This window comes from Ranitomeya variabilis, chromosome 1 (genome assembly GCF_051348905.1).
Source record: "Ranitomeya variabilis isolate aRanVar5 chromosome 1, aRanVar5.hap1, whole genome shotgun sequence".
Lineage (NCBI taxonomy): Eukaryota > Metazoa > Chordata > Amphibia > Anura > Dendrobatidae > Ranitomeya > Ranitomeya variabilis.
In genome coordinates, this window is record NC_135232.1 from 317,380,900 (window position 1) to 317,403,977 (window position 23,078).

Here is a 23,078-nt window from a genome sequence, read left to right on the forward strand (position 1 = left end):
TTTCTGCAACTCTGGTTTCCATCCTCGTTTTTCCTCGGGACATGTGGAGCCTTCTGACTGTCCTGGGGTAGATTCTGTGGTGGATAGGTTGCAGCAGATCTGGAATCATGTGGTGGACAACTTAAAGTTGTCACAAGAGAAGGCTCAGCGTTTGGCCAACCGCCGCCGCGGTGTGGGTCCCCGACTTCGTGTTGGGGATTTGGTATGGTTGTCTTCTCGATTTGTTCCTATGAAGGTCTCCTCTCCTAAATTTAAGCCTCGCTTCATCGGTCCTTACAAGATATTGGAAATCCTTAATCCTGTGTCCTTTCGCTTGGATCTTCCTGTGTCGTTTGCCATTCACAACGCGTTCCATAGGTCTTTGTTGCGGCGGTACGTTGTACCTGTGGTTCCTTCTGTTGAGCCTCCTGCTCCGGTGTTGGTTGAGGGCGAGTTGGAGTACGTGGTGGAGAAGATCTTGGATTCTCGTCTCTCCAGGCGGAGGCTTCAGTATCTGGTCAAGTGGAAGGGCTATGGTCAGGAGGATAATTCCTGGGTGGTTGCCTCTGATGTGCATGCGGCCGATTTAGTTCGTGCCTTTCACGCTGCTCATCCTGATCGCCCTGGTGGTCTTGGTGAGGGTTCGGTGACCCCTCCTTAAGGGGGGGGGTACTGTTGTGAATTAGACTTTTTGGCTCCCTCTTGTGGTCACTAGTGGTATGACTCTGGGATTGTCTTTTTTCTGTTTGGCACTCACCTGGGTCGTTAGTCCAGGGGTGTCGCTATATTAACTTCCTGGATCCTTAGTCCAGTGCCTGGCATCGTTGTAATCAGATCCTTCTGTTGCTCCTGTCTGCTGGTCCTGGCTCTTGCAAAATTAAGCTAAGTCTTGCTTCTTTGTTTTTTGAGTTACTTGCTTTGCTACTATTTTTGTCCAGCTTGTACTAAATGTGATTTCTGACCTTGCTGGAAGCTCTAGGGGGCTGGTGTTCTCCCCCCGGCCATTAGACGGTTCGGGGGTTCTTGAATATCCAGCGTGGATATTTTAATAGGGTTTTTGCTGACCATATAAGTCATCTTGCTGTATTCTGCTATTAGCTAGTGGGCCTCTCTTTGCTAAATACCTAGCTCATTCTTATGTTTGTCTTTTCCTCTTACCTCACCGTTATTATTTGATTGATAAAAAAACAAACAAACACACTACTCACCTCTCTCCTCGTGCCCCGCGCTGCTCCGGTCTCAGCAGATGCAGTCTGCCCGCCCGGTCACACTGCAGGTGCGCGATGATATGACGTCATCGCGCACCCGCAGTGTCAGCGGCAGGCAGAGCGGGGAATGATGGGAGAGGGGGCGTCAGCGGACGCTCTCTCCTCCATCATTGCATTCAACTGTACCGGTGTCTATGACGCCGGTATAGTTGAATGCGGGGCCGGGAGTGTGCCGCGACAGCGTGGGGAGTGTGCCGACAGCGGCACACTCGAGCGGCCCACTACTGCCATCGGCCCTTCTGGCATTTGCCAGAACTGCCCGATGGCCAGTCCGGCCCTGGATTTAACCCCTTAACAACTTCCGATACGCCTTTTAATGGTGGCAGTTAAGGGTACTTAAAACACAGTGCCGCTTTTTAACGGCGCTGAGGTTTAAGGTTATAGCGCCCCCCAGCGTCAGAATTTCTCCAGGGTCTCGGCTGCCAGGGGTAGCCAACATCCCAAAGAACATGATTCGTGGTCCATATCCATGGCCCCTTACCAGCCTGAGAATAGCAGCCCCCAGTTGTCTGTTTTAGCTTGGCTGGTTGTTAAAAATGCAGGGGACCTAATGCCTTTCTTTTATTATTATTTATTTCAATAATTTAAAAAAATAACATGGGGCCCCCTCTATTCTTGATAACCAACCTTGCTAAAGCTAACAGCTGAGGGTTGCAGCCCCCAGCTGTCAGTTTTGCCTGGCTGGTTATCAAAAATACAGGGGAACCCACTCCAGTTTTTTTTTTTAATTATTTATATAGAGCGCAGGCGCCGGCTGATGAATACTCAAATCAGCCACCACCTGCTTTTGTTATTAGTGGCAGCAGGCATCGGTTGATGGGAGTAGTAATCCTATCAGCAGACGCAAGTGAACAAAGTTAAACTTTTTACATCCGATCACAGCTGCAGGCTCACACTGTCATTTGACAGTGTGGGAACTGCAGTTGTCTTACTGGCGCTAATGATTTTACCGCCGATCAGATGCAGTGTTTGCCACGTTTTCATGCACATGACAGAGTGGCAAACACTGGATGTTCGGGCCCTCTTTTCAAGTGAATGGGGTCCGGGTTCAGGGTACTGTTCTGGTACCCAAACCCAAACTCTTTTTAACTGTTCACCCAAACCCGCTGGACCCGAACATCCAGGGGTCTGCTCATCTCCCATTACAGCGTGATTTCTCATGACTTGCCCATCAGATCTATTCAAAGAAGGTATCATTTATATTAGTTGACTAGCGCCTCTTCAGTTACACCACTGCTTCCATATGTAAAAATGTGTTGACAGGACTTTTATTGTATTTTACACATTGTTCAGACTCTAAATGCTTATACACAATAATGTTTCAGGTATTTAAATGCCAAACATAGTTCAGTCTGTACCAGAGACAACAGGTCAATAAAAGTATTCTTATTGCATATGAGCAACCACTTAGCCTCAGGTCTAAATGCAGCGAGCTATATGTGGCTCAGGAATAAGGTTTGAAGAGCAGTTATGTCAGTACATTGATGCTGGTATGGAATATTCTGAACTTGTTTTGTAGGATTCCAAAAACCTTTCAACCAAATAGAAAACCACTTATGGTATTCAATCAGATTATCCTGCAGGCTAAGAGCTTCATCTGCTGCAATTAAAATCTACTTTGTTTGGTGTCCATAAGGTTGATAGTTTTGTATTTCCAAACTACCAATATAAGTTTATGTCAATCACTACCACCAAAGACACAATATAATTGTCACGTCCGCACGCGGATATTTCCGGCGAACGGCAGAACATATAGGTAAACAGGACTCCAGCAGCGGCAATACCACATTCACAGGAGAGCTTGACACATCTAGCTGGTCTGCATAGAAGTAACTCTATAACCGACGATCAGCTGATCGGTCATGTGACTATTTAAACAGAGGTGGGAGTGGTTACCAACCAACATCAGCTAACCACCCTAAAAGAAGCTGCCAGGAAGAGACTGACATTAATTCCTGCTGGACCAAAGGAAAAAACTACATTTAAATTCCAGCAGACCCACAGCTGTCACGAATCCCCTAAAGATTTGTGACAGTACACCCTTTTCTATGAGGAGCCTCAGGACCCTTAAGACCGGACTCATCCGAAAAAGAAGCACAGTAGGGATGCATCAAAACACTAGCATTCACCTTCATAGTCACCTGGTCCTCAAGGTCATAGCAAACTCAGTCCCACTGTTATGGTAATAGCGTAGGCTCCAGAGGCATGATAGATGAACTCTAGCGTGAGAAAATATTCAGAAAAATTCCCACGCTAGAGTTGATATGAGTTTATGCCACCAGGGGGCGCAGCACTGCAAGTCAACGAAGCTGCATTCCATTCATTCCCCATGTTTTACAGCCAGGGATGGCTTCAGATGGATTTACATCGTGGGACATGACTGTACGGCGGACAGGTATGGGATATTGTTTTTTTTTATTTTCCTTTTTTTTTCAAAAGAACGAGGGTCGTAAGTTGGATTGAGCATAAATAAAGATATTAAAACCCAATGTGTTTATTTATTTCATTAAAGTACTTTATTCATAATGTGTGTGTGTGTGTATTTTTAACCCTTTATTATCATTGGATTAATAATGGATAGGTGTCTTATTGATATCTCTCCATTATTAACCAGGCTTAATGTCACCTTACCCATATCCCACCGCTACTCTGGAGTGGGAAGAGAGTGGCTAAGTGCCACAAAAGGCGCATCTTACAGATGTGCCTTTTCTGGGGTGGCTGGGGGCAGATGTTTTTAGCCAAGGGGGGCCAATAACTATGGTGCCTCTCTAGGCTATTAATATCTGCCCTCAGTCACTGACTTTCCCACTCTGGCGGAGAAAATTGCGCGGGAGCCCACGCCAGTTTTTTTCTGTGAATTAACCCTTTATTTTAACACATAGAGCTCCCACATTTTGCACACACACACTACTAACATTATTAGTGAGGGATATGTAAAAATGTAAAAATATAACAGATATGAAATAGTTTACTGTATGTAAACCATGTCTCATATCCTGTCGGGTTTGATAAGCACATAGCAAAAGCCGGCAATTGAATTACCGGCTTTTATGCTATCTAGCTCTGTATGAAATATGAATATAAATATATCTGTGTCTCACTGATATATATATATATATATATATATATATATATATATATATATATATATATATATATATATACTGTATATATGTTTTCACGAATATTTGAGCCCATGGATCCATTCTATGTCCATTTTGCAAGCCGGCAAGAAAATCTCACCGTACGGATGCCATACGGATGACACACGGATAATGTTTGGAAAAAAAATCGCATCCTCGCATTGAATACGGATCACTGTCCAGGAACTTTTCTGCGTATCTCGGCCGTAAAGAACGGACCGTATTTTTATACGTTAGGTGTGACTCCGGCCTTACCTTCAGGAAACTGAGTGGGAATTATCACCCTCCACTGACCAATTTTCCCGGGAAGACACCGAGGTCTAGAGTTAACGTGGGGTGTGGGTAGAGTCTTGCCTCTATTATTCGGTAACACCTTAGCTACCTCCACCGGGGAAGAAGGGGTAGATTTATCAAAATCAGCAGAGATAGTAGCACCCAGGCAACTGTCTTTACAAAAACTGCCCCAACTGACTTCTCTGGACCCTCAATCAATGAGGCTCCTCTGTACTCCACTTATTACCTTTAGTAATGGCACCTGTTTGAACTTGTTATCAGTATAAAAGACACCTGTCCACAACCTCAAACAGTCACACTCAAGAATTCACTATGGTGAAGACTAAAGAGCTGTCAAAGGACACCAGAAACAAAATTGTAGCCCTGCACCAGGCTGGGAAGACTGAATCTGCAATAGGCGAGCAGCTTGGTGTGATGAAATCAACTGTGGGAGCAAGAATAAGAAAATGGAAGACATACAAGACCACTGATAATCTCCCTCGATCTGGGGCTCCACGCAAGATCTCACCCCGTGGGTCAAAATGATCACAAGAACGGTGAGCAAAAATCCCAGAACCACACAGGGGGACCCAGTGAATGACCTGCATAGAGCTGGGACCACCATAACAAAGGCTACCATCAGTAACACAATACGCCGCCAGGGACTCAGATCCTGCATTGCCAGACGTGTTCCCCTGCTTAAGCCAGTACATGTCCGCGCCTGTCTGAAGTTTGCTAGAGAGTATTTAGATTATCCAGAAGAGTACTGGGAGAATGTCATATGATCTGATGAAACCAAAGTAGAGCTGTTTGGTAGAAACAAAACTCGTCGTGTTTGGAGGAGACAGAATGCTGAGTTGCATCCAAAGAACACCATACCTACTGGGAAGCATGGGGGTGGCAACATCATGCTTTGGGGCTGTTTCTCTAAAAAGGGACTAGGACGACTGATCTGTGTACATGAAAGAATGAATGGGGCCATGTATCATGAGATTTTGAGTGCAAATGGAACGCCTCCATAGGACCGTGGGGTACTCGGAGCCGGGCCCTTCGGTTCTCAGCGGGGATGTCACGGTGGCTGACCCGATCCGTGGCCCTAGGGGCGTCCATTGATAAAATGGGGGAAAGGTCTTTAAAGGGATAATGTTCGTGAGGCCACCTGTGGTATTCGTTCAGGGTGACCGACGCTGCTTAGGGGTCCGCTGGGGTGATGTAATGGCAGCTAGATGGTATACCTTCCCACAGGTGAAGTGTATCCCCAGGGCTTCCCTTAGTGTAGATGGTAGATGGTGAAGGATGTAAGGCGCAGTGAATAATGAGGACACAAGGTTGCAGTCTCTTTACCTTTACTGAAGGCTTCAGTGTCCCCAGTCCAGGGTACGGACCACAGGGTAGGCAGAGTCCGGCCGGTCCGAAGGCAAATCCAGAGTCCCCTTATCCAGGTGGAAATCAGTAGCCTTCATCTAGCACCTGGGTGTTGTAGTCCCTCCCTGCTGAGCTTCTCGGTAAGGTCCTCACAACTATTGCAGATTTTAAGTCTCTTTCTCTCTGTCCCCCTGATGGATAGGATAGGACAAACCCATATGACTGATGGCCTGAGGCTTTTTACAGGGACTTTATCACGCCCCGGCCCCCACAAGTTGCCACCGTGCCTCCTGGGTATAAGATTGGGCAGCTAACGTGGAATTAACTGTCCTGCCAGCCTCTGAAGCAAAGCGTAGAGATCCTTACTCCCTCGGTATTCTGGCTACCGGATTCCTGCTCCTCAGAAAGGAGGCAGCCTTTTGCAGGGCAGAACTCCTTCTGATTTCCTCTCCTTTTTGCTATGACTTCGTTTATCACCCTCCGCAATACACTTCTCTTCTAATCTCTCTTTCTTAGGATGCTGTCGCACGTGGGGCAGGCGCAGCTCCGTGGACCCTCATCCGCCTCAGACCGCAGTCTGGATCTGACTCCAACTCACTCCAGCCAGCTTCTGCCTAACTTCCTGTCCAGACTACCAGTTTTACCTAGTTGTGAGAAGTGCCCTAGTAGATAGGAGCATAGCTCCCCCTGGCGGCCTGGAGTGTGAAGTGTGTTGTGTGGTTTGTGATACCTGGTAAAGAGATCTCCTTTATTGCCTTCAGACGTAACATCACTCCCCCTGGTGGAAGAATAACATTACTGCAACGACCAGGACTCTTCCATCAGCAAGGCCATTGAAGATAAAACATGGATGGGTCTTTCAGCATGATAATGATCCCAAGCACACCACCAGGGCAATGAAGGAGTGGCTTCATAAGAAGCATATGAAGGTTCTAGGGTGGCCTAGCCAGTCTCCAGATCTCAACCCCATAGAAAACCTTTGGAGGGAGTTAAAAGTCCGTGTTGCCCAACGACAGGCCCAAAACATCACTGCTCTAGAGGAGATCTGCATCGAGGAATGGGCCAACATACCACCAACAGTGTGTGCCGACCTTGTGAAAACTTACAGACCTCTGTCATTGCCAACAAAGGATATATAACAAAATATTGAGATGAACTTTTGTTAATGACCAAATACTTATTTTCCTCCATAATTTGAAAAATAACTCTTGCCAAATCAGACAAGGATATTTTCTGGATTTGTTTTCTCATTTTGACTCTCATAGCTGTGTTCTACCTATGATGTCAATTACGGGCCTCTCTCATCTTTTTAAGTAGGAGAACTTGCACAATTGGTGGCTGACTAAATACTTTTTTTCCCCACTGTACTCTTTTTCACATGGTCTAGTGATATCTCTCTGCTACTGCTCCATCTAAGTTTACAGGTTGCAGTGGTAATGTCACACATGATGACTTTAGCCAATCACAAGGCTCAGCAGCTTGTACCATCTACCTTGGCATGACTGCCGAGCTCAGTGGTTGGCTGCAGTACTCACATGTTTTAGTCACGGAATCATGGTTGCAATCTGAAATCAAAGACAAGCGCAGTAGCAAAGAGGAATTGCTGTTCCCAAGGTGGATGAGTATCCTTGATTTTATTTTTCTGTAGTGTAAGTGAGTCACCCCCCAGGGCAATGGGGATACTCGGTACTGGGTCCGGTCGCTCTTAAAGGGGATGTCACGGTGGATGCGACCTGGTCCGTGGCCCTTGGTGCTTACTTAAAAAGGGGCTAAGTCTTTAAAGGGAATTTGGTAATAAAGTCTATTCGTGATGCCACATGTGGTTCTCGGTCAGAGGGACCGACGCTGCTTAAAGGGGTCCTCTGGGGTGATGTTGTTTCAGCAAGATGGTGACGCTTCCCACAGGTGAAGCGGGGTCCCCAGGGCTCCCAAGGTGTATGGGCAAGGATGGTGTATGCCGGTAAATAAGTGGAGGACATAGAGTTGTAAAGTCTTTACCTGGTTTACTGGTGGTAGCAGTCCACTGTCCAGAGTACCAGGCACAGGTGGTGATGTGGTCCGGCCGGCCTGAGGCAAAGGTAGATCCCTCTCCCAGGTGAGGTCCGTAAGCCTTTCCTACTTGCGCTGATGTGTGAGGTCCCTGCTGACTGAAGCTTTCTGGCAAAGTACCCCTTCCTTCTTCTGTCCTGGGACAGGTACCTGTATGGCGGGCAGCTTGAGCCATTTTACAGGGTCTCTATCATGACCTGTGCTCTTCAGGTGCTGCTTCACCTGCAGGCGTGGTGTGGGCAAATAACATACAGTCCTATGCCCTCTGGTTCTGCTATGTGTCCTAGAGTACCACAAAAGCCTCGGGCTCCCGGTGCCCGGTTTCTGCGCTTCGGCTCTGAGGGTGCCCAGTCACAGTTCCCCTCTGAGCCCTTTTCCACTCCTTTGCTCCTTCCCTCAATGGCTCCACTACATACAACCCCTCGGGTTCTCGTCCTTCCCTGGAGCTGCAGCTCAGTCCTGGCTGCACGGCTCCATAGTCTGCACTCTGCTCCAGACTTCCTTTCTCCTGAGTGTCTCTATCCAACTTCACGCCTTGGTCTCCCTGGGTCAACTGTCACTGTCCACTGTCTCTGAACAATTGGCTAACTCCTCCTCCAGACCAGGATATATCTATCTGAGGGAAGCTCCCCCTTCTGGCCTGGATTTGGAATGTGTTGTGTGAGGATCCCTTACCTCGTGAAGGGAATTCCGCTTGCCTCCAAGCATATTACCCTCCCCGAAAGGAAGGCAATATCACTGTAACAACCGGTCACCTGGGGTGTTACATAAGCCTTAGGACATTAAAAGAATTAAAACAGGAAACCCCCTTGTTTGACACAAAAAAACATATCATGTCATATAAGTAAAAAGTACACTGCACACAAGTCACATAACTGCAGTGCACACATTCTATACGTTACACAAGCATAGCACATACATCTCATAATGTGCACATATCATAAACATCACACGAGCGCAGCATACACATCACTCGAGCGCAGTGTACACATCACATGAGTGTACAGCACACACCACACGAAGGCAGCATACACATCACAAGAGCACAGCGCACACATCACACAAGCACAACTCACACATCACACAAATGCAGCGCACTCATCACTTGAGCGCAGCACACACATCACACGAAAGCAGCACACCCATCACATGAGCGCAGCACACACATCACACGAATGCAGCACAAATTACATGCGCGCTGCGCACATATCACATAAGTGCTGGACACACCATGAACACATACATCAGAAAAGCACAAACACACACAACCTGTGCACAATAATTACTGCACAAACTACACCATAAACGAGTCAGCCACACTGCTAAGAATATGTGCCACAGGCACATACACACACCATATACATATACACATAAACACATATATACAGTAGAAGCAGCAGAGGTTGAATTTAGAAAGAAATAGATTAAACTAGTAAAGTTACCTCTATTTCCTCATAAGTTGCAGAAGACCCCCTGGACTTTGTGTCCTGTGCCTCCTTTCCTGCTGCGTCCTGTGTGGCCAGGAGCAGTAGACTGGATGTGGAGCTGGAGGATCTCCATCTTCCTGCTGTCCCTTCAGCTCTGCTCTCCCTGCCCTCCTATCCTGCAGGCTTATTGGTATAATTGGCTGCAGATGCTGCAGCCTCCATCCTCTCCTGAGCAGGGAGCACAGGCCATCTTCTCCCCCGCGCTCTCACTCAGGAGAAAGGGTGGAGCTTATTGCACAGCTGCAGGGAAGATTTTCGACTGGTTCTCAGGCCCATCGGAATCTTCAGCAGCTCTCGGTGAACCAGTCAGACCCCCAGACATATACAGAACACATGGCCCTTTTCTAGTTCTAGCAGTGGCCCATCTCCGGAACTCCAAGCAGTACTCCACAGCCGGCCAGGCCCCCTGCTTGCTCTTACAGAGTTTAGACTCAGCCAGGGAGACGCCATCAGGATTACCATACACCAGGGCCGAAACAAAAACAATCATCCACTGACCACAAAGATGGAGAGTTGGTCGGCAGGGAGAAGGCCCAGGACTGGTGATCACCCTTAAGAAGGTAGATTACAATCCCCACTCGTTGTTTCTCACTCCCTGTGGAAAAGGGGGCATAGCCTGAAACATAATTTACAGGCTTCCCTATAAATCATAAATTTATCTTTCCCTCCAGGGAATCTTTCGGGGAGAGATATTTTGGGTTCTGGTTGAGCCTGGGCAAGAGCCGAGACCAAGAACCCAGACACATGCTGAAACTGCTGCACCACCTGTGACCACAACTCAGTAACCTCATCCATGAGGGTCCAAATCAGGGGTGCAAAAGCTTCAGCTTTGGGCCATAGGGACTCAGGAAAATGGTTCAGGTCAGTTATAATGTCACAACTAGTGTTGAGCCATACCTTCCGATATTTGAAAGTATTGTTATCGGATTGGATCGGCCGATATCCAAAAAATATCGGATATCGCCGATACCCGATACCAATACAAGTCAATGGGACACAAATATCGGAACGTAATAGGGAGCGATCCTGGATGGTTCCCAGGGTCATGTAAAAAATAAAGAATAAAAATAAAAAATATGGATATACTCACCCCTCTGACGGACCCTGGCTCTCACCGGTGCAAGCGTCTGCCTCCGTGAAGGACCTTCGATGATGTCACGGTCACGTGAGCGGTCACATGAGCGGTCACGCGACCAATCACAAGACAGCGACGTCATCGCAGGTCCTACACTCACTGCATTCTTAGGAACGGAGGCTGCCGGTTGCACCGCTGAGAGCCAGGGGCCGTCGGTGGGTGAGTATATCCATATTTTTTATTCTTTATTTTTTACATGAATATGGATCCCAATTCCGATTTCCGATATCCCAAAAATATCGGAACTCGGTATCGGAATTCCGATACAGCGAATATCGGCCGATACCCGATATTTGCAGTATCGGAATGCTCAACACTAGTCACAACTGCACACGGATATGTCCAGCGGACAGCACAACATATAGGTAAACAGGACTACAATGGCGGCAATACCACAGTCAGAGGAGAGCTCCACACGCCTAGCTGTAAAGTAAACTCTATAAGTAAAAAATCAGCTGATGGGTCATGTGACTATTTAAAAGGAGGTGGGAATGGTTACCAACCAACATCAGCTGACCACCCTAAAAGAAGCTGCCAGCAAAAGACTGATGTAATAGAGTAATCTGAAGACCACTGGAGGTCAATGCCGAAAAATTATTTTATTGTTATATACTATGACCAGTCATACACTGCACCAACGTTTCAGCCATAAGGCCTTTGTCAAGGTAATTATCTGTATGACGGTACAATGATTTATACTGATAATAAAGCTGTGTGGGGACCGAAATAAGCCGCTGTGGTAGTGAGTTCTTATTCCGGTCCCCCACACGGCTTTATTATCAGTATAAATCATTGTACCGTCATACAGATAATTACCTTGACAAAGGCCTTATGGCCGAAACGTTGGTGCAGTGTATGACTGGTTATAGTATATAACAATAAAATAATTTTTCGGCATTGATCTCCTGTGGTCCTCAGATTATTCTATTACATTACATTATTTATCTGAGGACGTTTCTATTTTGGACTGCGATCCCCTTGATCTACTATAGCAAAAGTCTGATGTCATGATCCGTTCCAAGGTTTAATCCTGTCTGCCCTTTTTCCGGGCGGAACATGTCAAGGGTTAACTTTGCTCTGCCTCATTCTGGGTTCAGGTTTGCTAGTTAGCTCCCATGCATCCTGCTGGCGGTGTCAGCTATAGTTCTGCCTTTGGCGTGTGAACCTGACTCTGGTAGCTCTTGATTTGTGCTGCTGTGATCCCTGACTTGCCCCGTGTCTGTTGACTCCCTCTGTCTGCACTTTTCCCAGCGTTTCCCTGCTTGTCGGTTTGATTCTCTGGTTTCTGACTTGGCTTGTATTCAGACTCGCTTCTGCCTTCTGACTTTGACTTATCCGTTTCTGACCGTTGCTGAACCACCTGGCTTGTTCCTGACCACGGGTACTGCTGATCCCTTTGGTACTTCTGCCTCTTATTCTTTTTTGACTCGGCTTGTCTGACCACTCTCTCGCCACTTGGTGGCGCCTGTGCTGCTGCTTTGTGCTGCTTCTCTGTGTACACAGTCTCACTTCCCTCTCAAGCTCCCTCTGGAGGTTGCGCTATACTGCACTGCAGCAGCATGACAACTGACATTAACTCTTGCTTGACCAAAGGAAAAAAATGCATTTAAATTCCTTCAGACCCAGAGCAGCCACGAATCCCTTAAAGGTTTCTGACAATAATATCCGATAAAAGCCACTTGGAGGATGTGGGCTGGGTAAAATAAAAAGGTCAACATTTTGTTAAAACAGCATACAAATTTGATGTTCTTGGTTACCTAAAGGCTCTCATACACATAAGACTAAATTCGGACAATCCTGCAAATATCAGCAGGTCTAAGGGTACTGTCACACAGTACCATTTTGATCGCTACGACGGTACGATTCGTGACGTTCTAGCGATATCGTTACGATATCGCAGTGTCTGACACGCAGCAGCGATCAGGGATCCTGCTGAGAATCGTACGTCGTAGCAGATCGTGTGGAACTTTCTTTCGTCGCTTGATCACCCGCTGACATCGCTGGATCGTTGTGTGTGACAGCGATCCAGCGATGTGTTCGCTTGTAACCAGGGTAAACATCGGGTAACTAAGCGCAGGGCCGCGCTTAGTAACCCGATGTTTACCGTGGTTACCAGTGTAAACGTAAAAAAACAAACAGTACATACTTACATTCCGGTGTCTGTCCTCCAGCGTCTCAGCTTCTCTCCACTGTGTGAGCGTCTGCCAGCCAGAAAGCGAGCACAGCGGTGACGTCACCGCTGTGCTTTCCGGCTATGGCGCTTACACAGTGGAGAGAAGCAGAACGCCGGGGACAGACACCGGAATGTAAGTATGTACTGTTTGTTTTTTTTTACGTTTACGCTGGTAACCACGGTAAACATCGGGTTACTAAGCGCGGCCCTGCGCTTAGTTACCCGATGTTTACCCTGGTTACCGGGGACTTCGGCATCGCTCCAGCGCCGTGATTGCAACGTGTGACCGCAGTCTACGACGCTGGAGCGATAATCATACGATCGCTGCGACGTCACGGATCGTGCCGTCGTAGCGATCAAAATGGTACTGTGTGACAGTACCCTAAGGGCCATTAGTCTATATTGTATGGGGGCCTACTGACATGGGAAACATCTATCTTGTTAAATTTCAATGTCTGATCCTTTACTCTCCCTGGAGATTAGTTGCTGACAGAGGATTCTGAAATCAGAGATACAAATTCCACATTTCAGAGAAACATACTTTGAAAATCAATCGACTAAGCATCTCAGATAACTAGTCCAAGGCAAAGTCCCCTATGGCTTCTTAATACCTCCATCCGTTTAACTGTCAAGCCCAAGACCTGTTAGTCAATGGAGTCAGCATGGGGAGAAGGGCAACTGCCTTAGACTAGTCATTAGAGATGCATAGCCCCTGGGTGTGTGATTCAGGGCAGCTAGTCAAAGGTTGTGCCTGTCAGCAGAATGAGAGGTCAGAAGACGTACTGAGGAGTGATGGAATAATAGAGCCTGCTGGGAGAAAAATAGATATTGAGTGTGTGTGTGGCTCTGGACATTAGTTACAGACCAGACTCTGGAGACTACCAGAACTTTAGAACTGTGGAGAAACATTTTAACTTAAGTTATTGATCGTATGCATGAACTCAGATAGAATATCAATATAGCTATTGACTGTGTCAGCCTGTGAGCCCTTAGGCTACCTGTGGTGAGATAGTGTAGCCTGCAGACTGTGATATGTGACGTGGCATTGCAACCTATGGTAGTGTGTAGAGTTGACACCTGTCATAATAATAATAATAATAATAATCTTTATTTATATAGCGCCAACATATTCTGCAGCGCTTTACAGTTTAACAGTTTCAAACAACAATCATAGGTAACAATGTTAGCAATACAATAATAAAGCAAAATAAGACGACCCTGCCCGTGAGAGCTTACAATCTACAATGAGGTGGGGGAGATACAAAGTACAGGTGTGTATTTACAATTATGTATTTACAATGATGGTCCAGCCATCTTCAGGGGGTGGGGGATAGATGGAGATAGTGAAAAGGCTACACACACACACAAACATAAAATGACCTTGATTAGTTAATGTGGTAGGCAGCTCTGAACAAATGTGTTTTGAGGGAGCGCCTAAAACTATGCAAGTTGTGGATGGTCCTAATATCTTGTGGTAGAGCATTCCAGAGGATTGGTGCAGCACGGGAGAAGTCTTGGAGTCGGGAGTGGGAGGTACGGATTAATGCCGAGGTTAGTCGAAAGTCATTTGCAGAGCGCAGCGGTCGGTTAGGCCGATAGACCGAAATGAGGGAGGAGATGTATGGGGGTGCTGCACTGTGGAGAGCTTTGTGGGTGAGAACAAGAACTTCGAATTGTATCCTGTAATGAATGGGCAGCCAGTGTAATGACTGGCGAAGAGCGGATGCATCTGAGTAACGATTAGCCAGATGGACAACCCTGGCTGCTGCATTAAGGATGGACTGGAGAGGGGAAAGTAGAGTAAGGGGGAGGCCAATTAATAGAGCATTGCAGTAGTCCAGGCGGGAGAGGATCAGGGCGACAGTGAGGGTTTTTGTTGTCTCTAAGGTAAGAAAAGGGCGGATTCTAGAGATGTTCTTTAGGTGTAAGCATGTAGAAAAGCCACGGAGACACCATCACGTGTTTCTCAACGCAAGCAATGAATAGCCAGGTCTTTCACCGGGAAGGAACAACCACGGGAAGGGCAGCATCCAATAAAGGAAAACCACCTATGCCAAAACATGGTATCCATCCACAGACAGCTGTTTCGGGGTATTTGCCCCTTATCAGTGTGGAGTAGGAAACTGGCTATTAGAAGCAGTGCCTAGTGAAAAGGCTATGAACATAAGGATGAATGACCTCAGGGAGATCAAAACATCCAACACCGCGGAGACACCATCACGTGTTTCTCAACGCAGTGATCCAGAACACTGCCCCCATCCCTTATGGGAAATATGCAAATGCATGTAGAAAAGCCACAGAGACACCATCACGTGTTTCTCAACGCAAGCAATGAATAGCCAGGTCTTTCACCGGGAAGGAACAACCACGGGAAGGGCAGCATCCAATAAAGGAAAACCACCTATGCCAAAACATGGTATCCATCCACAGACAGCTGTTTCGGGGTATTTGCCCCTTATCAGTGTGGAGTAGGAAACTGGCTATTAGGAGCAGTGCCTAGTGAAAAGGCTATGAACATAAGGATGAATGACCTCAGGGAGATCAAAACATCCAACACCATGGAGACACCATCACGTGTTTCTCAACGCAGTGATCCAGAACACTGCCCCCATCCCTTATGGGAAATATGCAAATGCATGTAGAAAAGCCACGGAGACACCATCACGTGTTTCTCAACGCAAGCAATGAATAGCCAGGTCTTTCACCGGGAAGGAACAACCACGGGAAGGGCAGCATCCAATAAAGGAAAACCACCTATGCCAAAACATGGAGTAGGAAACTGGCTATTAGGAGCAGTGCTTGCGTTGAGAAACACGTGATGGTGTCTCCGCGGCTTTTCTACATGCATTTGCATATTTCCCATAAAGGATGGGGGCAGTGTTCTGGATCACTGCGTTGAGAAACACGTGATGGTGTCTCCGCGGTGTTGGATGTTTTGATCTCCCTGAGGTCATTCATCTTTAGGTGTAAGCGGCACGAGCGGGCAAGAGATTGTATATGGGATGTGAAGGAGAGATCGGAGTCAAACAAAACACCCAGACAGCGCGCCTGCTGCCGGGGTGTTATTATGGTGCCACCCACGGAGAGGGAAATGTCAGATTTAGGGAGGTTAGTAGATGGCGGGAGCAGAAGAAGTTCAGTTTTGGAGAGGTTGAGTTTCAGATAGAGAGTGGACATGATGTTGGAGACTGCGGACAGACAGTCAGTGGCGTTCTGTAGTACAGCGCGGGTAAGGTCAGGGGATGACGTGTATAGTTGTGTGTCATCAGCATAAAGATGGTACTGAAAGCCAAATCTGCTGATGGTCTGTCCAATTGGGGCCGTGTAGAGGGAGAAGAGAAGGGGGCCAAGGACTGAGCCCTGGGGTACCCCGACAGTGAGAGGAAGAGGAGATGAAGTGGAACCAGAGAACAGAACACTGAAGGAGCGGTCAGAAAGATAGGAAGAGAACCAGGAGAGAGCAGTGTCCTTAATGCCTAGTGACTGGAGCCTAGAGAGTAGGAGAGGGTGGTCAACAGTGTCAAGAGCTGCAGAAAGGTCGAGAAGAATGAGCAGAGAGTGGTCACCGTTACATTTTGCTGTCAGAAGGTCATTGGTCACCTTGATGAGTGCAGTTTCTGTCGAATGTAGGGGTGGAAACCGGACTGTGAAGGGTCTAAGAGGGAGTGAATGGAGAGGTAACGGGTAAGGCGGGAGTAGATCAGGCGCTCCAAGAGTTTAGAGATGAAGGGGAGATTGGAGACCGGTCTGTAGTTGTTTGTGCAGGATGGGTCAAGGGTAGTTTTTTTTAGTAATGGAGTAATGATAGTGTGTTTGAAGGAGGAGGGGAAAATGCCAGAGGAGAGGGAGAGATTAAAGATTGTGGTTAGGTGAGTTGTGACAACTGGAGAGAAAGACTGGAGGAGTTGTGAGGGAATGGGGTCGGTAGTGCATGTAGTCGGACGAGAAGAGGAGAGGAGCTTGGAGACTTCTTCTGTGATGGGATTGAATGTGGAGAGTGAGCCAGGGGAGATGCAGGGAGGGATGGGAGTCATTGCACTTGGTGTCTGGGAGCGGATTTCCTGACGGATATTGTCTATTTTCTCGATAAAGTGGGAGGCCAGGTCATCAGCACAAATGTCTGTGATAGGATCTTGTACTTTTGGCCTGAGGAGGGAGTGAAAGGTATTAAAAAGTTTCTTGGGGTTGCTGGATAGTGAGGAGATCAGGGTGGTGTAGTAGGTCTGTTTGGCGAGGTGAAGGGCAGAGTTATACGTTCTTAACATAAATTTGAAGTGTGTGAAGTCTTCTGGTGTGCGTGTTTTCCTCCATAAGCGTTCAGCACTCCTAGAGCATCGCTGGAGAAATCGGGTTTGCGATGTGAGCCAGGGCTGTTTCACTCTGTGTTTGGAGGTTCTGAGGGTGAGGGGAGCTACTTGTTCAAGGGTGCTTCTAAGAGTGTCGTTGTAGAGATGTACAGCCAGATCAGGACATGAAAAAGAAGAGATTGGGGACAATTATGAGTGTAGGGAGTCTGAAAGCGTATGAGGATTAATGGCATGTAGATTTCTGAATGTGTTGTAGGTAGGAGAGTGCTGGAGCGGGGGAGGAATTTTGAGTGTGAAGGATAGAATCTTGTGGTTAGAGAGGGGAAGCGGTGAGTTATCTAGGTAGTAGATTGAACACAGCTGGACAAAGACCAGGTCCAGGGTATTACAGTCTTTGTGTGTTTCAGAGGTTGAGAGCTGTGAGAGGCCTAGAGAAGTGGTTAGTGATAGAAGCTGGGATGCCGATGTGGAAGTGGGGCTGTTAATGGGGATGTTGAAGTCTCCCAGGATAAGGGTTGGAAGTTCTGAGGACATGAAGTGCGGCAGCCAGGCTGAGAAGTGGTCCAGGAAGTGGTTGGGTGAGCCTGGGGGTCGGTATATGACCGCTACTCTGAGGGAGAGGGGACGAAAGAGCCTGATGGTGTGGACCTCAAAAGAAGGGAATAAGAGTGATGGAACTGGGGGTATAATCTGGAACATGCATTGTGGGGACAGGAGTATGCTGACTCCACCACCAGGTCTGTTTGTGGGTCTCAGGGAATGGGAGAATTGTAAGCCACCATGAGAAATGGCAGCGAGGGAGACAGTGTCAGAGTCCTGGATCCAGGTTTCAGTGAGGGCCAACAGATTCAGAGAGTTGTTCACAAAGTAGTTGTGCAGGAAAGGAAGCTTGTTACATACAGACTGTGGATTCCAAAGGGCACAATTGAATGAGTGGTGCTTGACGCTGTAGCCTATGACAGTAGACAGTGATAAAGACTGTGGCCTGCATCAGAAGACTGGCTGAGAGCCTGTTTGCCCTGTATCTGTGAGTACACACTGTACTGTTCTTGATAGTGAGTTGTTGTGGACTTGTAAGGAGGTGGTGGAGGACCTTGTTGTCTCCCCTCTCTCTCTCTCTCTCTCTTTTACTGTGTTGTGGTTTCCCTGTATGTAACCTGTTCATGTGTATTGTCTTATAATGTACAGTATGTACTGTGAAATGTGTTGTACCTGCTATGTGCATGTTAGAGGCAGGGACTGAAGGGGTTAACCCAGGAGGTTGGGCTAACAGCCCCAAAAGGAGCAGGAAGTTCCTGCTCCTCAGTCAGTGCCTGGGCAGGCTTGCCCAGGGCAGGTGCTCAGCAGCCTCTGGAGCCGAAGACACCCATGGAGGGGAGAGTGTGTTGCCCTGGACCGCCGAGCAGTGGAAGTGGGTACCAGGACTGCGTGAGTGCCCCGCCGAGGACTATAAGCATCCAGATACCAGCTTTTGAACTGCTGCTATTGCTCTCTTCAGGGAAGGCCCTTTGGGTTTGGGAGGTCATGCGAGAGAAGAAGCGGTGAGAGCACCGCGTTGTCATAGAATTACAGCGCCCTGATGGGGGAGCTGCAACTGGCCAGATGACCGGCAGTGTGGTCTGACACCAGGACATAGCAAGAGGATACGGTTTCATCCAGGAGGCCGGCACTGGAGCCAAGATATACGTGAATGCGGGGTCCTTTACATTTTGCGGCCCTCTTCGGGTGGGGGACCGTGTTGCCTTTGTTAAAGAACAAGGGCCCCGAGGGCCATATGCGGCGGCCATACGGATGGCCTCCAATCGTGAGGCAAGCCCACAGCAGGAGTCTCAGCTAGATGAACGGCCGGTTGCCACGGCTGCAGTTTCTAAAGATATGCAGACGAGAGCGGTGCCTAAACGCAGTGAGGCAACCGCAAATTCAGCAGTAGAGCCAGAAGCTCTGGGAGCTGTGGGGCGGCCGCTGGAGGGGATGCAGAGCAGGAGGAATAGTGGAGACTCCTCCAGCAGATCCTCATCCAACTCATACATTGTAGTGCAGGGTCCGCATGCGGCCCATTACACTAACCAGCGGCCGTGCATAGACTGAAGTGGCCACTTTAAAAAAAAATAATGTGAGTTGGGCTAGTTGCACCTAAGAAACAAAAGAGAACTGTACCACTTCCCTGATGGGGCAGTGAGCCTTGCATGACGCCAAAGGACTGAGGAATCAGGAGTGGCCACCTTGGTCACAGATGAAGGACTGAGTTTCGTTTTCTTCCTACTCCTAGTTTGCTTGCTGGCTCACAGGGCTGAAACCCCACAGGGGTTGGCTATGGTGGGCTTTGTCTGTGGCTGCCTAAGAACTGGACTGTGTTACTCCTGGACTCTGCCCCATTTCTACCCCTGGACTGGCCCCATGTTATATGCAGCTCACCACTATTAAAAACCCGTGGTCCACTAAAAGGAGGGAGGGGGAGACGCTGATCAGGACCCGCGGAGCGAGCCGGGTCAGTGCTGTGTTAAGTGGCCATCGGGCCCATATGTTTAAAGGACTCCCCAGGCCAGACGGGCCCACCTTAAGCGACTAAGCACGTTTCATGGACTGTGAAACGCTCTGATGTTTTTATGGACTGTATGAGCTGGAGTGTATTAATTTAGCCAAGACCATGCTCGGTCTGCTGGCAATAACAAAGACTATATGAGTTTTAAAAGGGCTGTGTTACATTTTTTACAGAAAAGGATGGGATACACGTCACTCCGTGGTAGGTGGTGCACAGAGAAGGATACCTCTTCTTGAATCATAAATATACAAAGATCCGGCACTCAAAAAAATTGTGTGCAACTTGATTTATTAAATATAGAAAGTCCCAGTATCTTGTGACATTTCGGTCTATGACTCAGACCTTCCTCAGACTAGAGGTATGGAGGTACGGGAAAACATTATGCGTCCGCAATTGGATGTTAGTCTCAAATAAGAACAGAATTCATGAGTAGTATAAAATATCTGGTAGTATGAAGGGAAGAATCCCAATGAGTTAATATAAGGCATATGCTGCTCAGGAAATGGACAAAAAAAGCCCTAAAGGAAGCGCTGCATTGTTGCCTCCCCTCTCTCTCTCTTTTACTGTGTTGAGGTTTGCCTGTATGTACATGTTGATGTGTTTTGTCTTATAATGTATATACTGTGAAACACATGTGAAATGTGTTGTACCTGCTATGTACATGTTGGAGGCAGGGACAGAAGAGGTTAACCCAGGAAGTTGGGCTAACAGCCCCAAAAGGAGCAGGAAGTTCCTGCTCCTCAGTCACAGTCAGTGCCCAGGCAGGCTTGCCCAGGGCAGGTGCTCAGCAGCCTCTGGAGCTGAAGACTCCCCTGGAGGGGAGAGTGTGTTGCCCTGGACATCCAGGCAGTGGAAGTGAACACCAGGACTGCTTGAGTGCCCCGCCGAGGACTATAAGCGTCAAGATACCGACTTTTGAACTGCTGCTATTGTTGCTGCTGATGCTGCGATGGACTCTGCTAGGGAAAGTGCAGAAAGTTATATCTTGTTCATTGCATCTTCATTAAAACGTTTTCCCTATTGGATTAAAACTGAGTGTTTCCCTGGACCCTCCTCACCAGTGACCACAGTGACTGTGACGGAAAGGTAATTGCCAGACTGTATCTGTTCTATGTGCAAGGGGCTGGGGTGTTCGTGGACTGCTACTTTAAATGGACTTGGCCATGGCTACCACCCCATGCCACCTTGTTACAGACTGAGAGAGTGAAATACTACAATTTGTGCTGTGATAACCACCCTGACCCCAAACTTGCTGGGCTGTGTTTGCTGCCAGTGGGAACTTCCATTGCTTTTGCTGTAGTATATGTCAGTGCCATTGTAAAATATCGTAGCCACCAAATTTTATGCTACTGCATAGTAGTGTAATATGTCCCGGATCTAACGGTAGTTTTGAATTTAGGGAGCTGCCCAACTGTTTAATAGCAGAGAACTGTTAGTTTCCTGCTCCACTATTCTCAGTATTCTCAGTAGAGACTGGAGGACATGCAAGTACCTTAAAGTCAAGTAGCATTCTCAGGTCACATGACAGGATGAGAGAGACCAGGCCAGTAGCAAAGGAGCACATATGTGACAGGACACACAGGCAAGTGAGATGCCACTGTTATGACTGCATATTGTGTGGGGGAGACTGTGGGGGTCATCATATTGTATATATGGGCCAGTATGGGATCATTCTACTGTGTGTGGGAAACACTGTGGGGACATACTTTGTTGGGGGACTGTGGGGTGGATATAATGTCTGGGGGGCCATGAAAGAGATATTATGTGGGAACACTAATGGGCTTCACTGGAAGCATATTTCTGTGTGAACTCTTATAAAGGGCTGGGCAAAATAAGGCAAGTAGCTTAATGTAAAATATAAATTACAGTGGTACTTTGATTTTCCCAGAAAAGTATGATAAGTATTAATAGTTCTCCAGCTATTTTAGTAAAAATTATACATGATACTAAGCTATTCAGATGCTCATAATAATAAGACACACTCATATATTTTTGTTGTTATACATAGTTATCATCTATGTTTTTATACATAGTTCTGGTGTGGTACGGGAATAGTAATATCTTTTATGTCATCCAGAAACTACTGATTAGACGTATACATAAAGTCACTTTCACACATCAGTATTTTAGTTAGTATTCTGTGTCAGTATTTTTTTACATAGTAAAAGAAGTTTAAAGAAAGACACCGGTCCCTGAAGTTCAATCTTTATGGATCAATTATACACTATTACAAGATTGTTTATAATCTACAATACTATTTGTTATTAGAAACTAAACTAATATTTTTTTAATGCTGATATTATGTCTGCAGTTACTAGCTCAGGGGTAGGGCATTCCACAGTCTGAGTACTCAGAGGCTGGCTTCCTGCATTCGTCATTCATAGTTTGGGTACGGACCAGGGTAATGCAGGTGTCTGGATGCAAAGTGCAGAGAACACGAGGAGGGAACAGTCAGGGATGGTTATAGCTCTATTTATATAGAGCTGTAACTTTACAGTGATTTAAAGTAACTTTAAACAATTAGTGCTAGTAACTATGCAAATCAGCATTAAAATTAACAATAAGTTTGGAATAGCAAAGAAAGTCTTTCACTATATAATGTTAATGTTCTTTTCACAAAGGTGGTGCGAACAGTCATCACTACCTAAGTTCTCTCTGCAGCTCTGGCCCTAGCGGAGGTCACCAGGTTTTCCAGCTAGGTCTCAAGTTTCTCTTTGACATAGTTTATTAATGCGCGTTGGGCCTCCCATGCAACAACCGGGTTCCCCCCCAACCTGTTGTCCTAATCCCAGCTTACCCCAGTACTGTAAATTATAGCTGGAAGTTACAGCCCTGCTCACTGGTGTTGTTCCTCAGCAATCGCAGGCATGCCTCTCCTGTCGTAATATCCTTGTGGATCTTCTCGATTGTCCATCAGCAGAAGTCTTTTAGGCTCGGGGTGGAGAGGACTAGGCCTCAGCTCTTGACAGGCGACGTTGGACCTTGGAGGTTTGACAAGTGCAGGGCACGGATCCTGGTCCTGACCAGCATAGGCAAAACTTCCCTTGAGGGGAATCCGGACCTTGCCAGGCTGTGACGGGCACTTTGGTAGTGTAGACTTCCTGCTGAGGCCTGTCACGCTTGTCTCAGCGGCATCTCTGGAGCACGTCTGCTCCGTTCTCTTCCCTGGTGCCAAATTTGCCAGTGGTTTGGCATGCAGGCTTTTATTTTAAAGAAGTCCTTCCTGTGTGTCACCTGATCAGGTCCAGCACACGAAGTTTGCTCCCTCTACAAATCTTCCAGCACAATTTGATTTCGCCTGGCCTGGCCAGCAGATGGCAGTCTCTCCTCATTAATGGCACATCCTACAAGGGCTCT